The sequence below is a fragment of the Nematolebias whitei genome, chromosome 17 (assembly GCF_014905685.2).
Source record: "Nematolebias whitei isolate Nwh7 chromosome 17, NemWhi1, whole genome shotgun sequence".
NCBI lineage: Eukaryota > Metazoa > Chordata > Actinopteri > Cyprinodontiformes > Rivulidae > Nematolebias > Nematolebias whitei.
In genome coordinates this window covers 41,351,589-41,352,262 of record NC_056514.1, presented here as the reverse complement: position 1 = coordinate 41,352,262, position 674 = coordinate 41,351,589, and the positions used below count along the sequence as shown (strand labels likewise).

The window sequence follows — 674 nt, the reverse complement described above, 5'->3', positions numbered from 1 at the left end:
TCAGATGTTTCAGCTTCAGATCTTTCAGCATTGGATGTCTCAGTTTCAGATGTTTCAGCTTCAGATGTTTCAACATCAGATGTTTCAGCATCAGATGTTTCAGCATCAGATGTTTCAGCTTCAGATGTTTCAACTTCAGATGTTTCAGCTTCAGATCTTTCAGCATCGGATGTCTCAGTTTCAGATGTTTCAGCTTCAGATGTTTCAGCTTCAGATGTTTCAGCTTCAGATGCTTCAGCATCAGATGTTTCAGCTTCAGATGTTTCAGCATTGGATGTCTCAGCTTCAGATGCTTCAGCATTGGATGTCTCAGCTTCAGATGCTTCAGCATCAGATGTTTCAGCTTCAGATGTTTCAGCTTCAGATGTTTCAGAATCAGATGTCTCAGCTTCAGATGCTTCAGTATCAGATGTTTCAGCTTCAGATGTTTCAGCATCAGATGTTTCAGCTTCAGATGTGTCAGCTTCAGATGTGTCAGCTTCAGATGTTTCAGCATCAGATGTCTCAGCTTCAAATGTTTCAACTTCAGATGTTTCAGCTTCAGATCTTTCAGCATTGGATGTCTCAGTTTCAGATGTTTCAGCTTCAGATGTTTCAACATCAGATGTTTCATCTTCAGATGTTTCGGCTTCAGATGTTTCAACATCAGATGTTTCAGCTTCAGATGTTTCAGA

At 40.4% G+C, this 674-nt stretch overlaps 1 protein-coding gene across 1 annotated transcript in view; it reads right to left on the bottom strand.

The window, feature by feature from the left end:
* stxbp4 (syntaxin binding protein 4) overlaps nucleotides 1–674 on the bottom strand; it is a 50,258-nt gene that overhangs the window by 1,691 nt on the left and 47,893 nt on the right. The gene's annotated exons all lie outside the window — the stretch shown is intronic.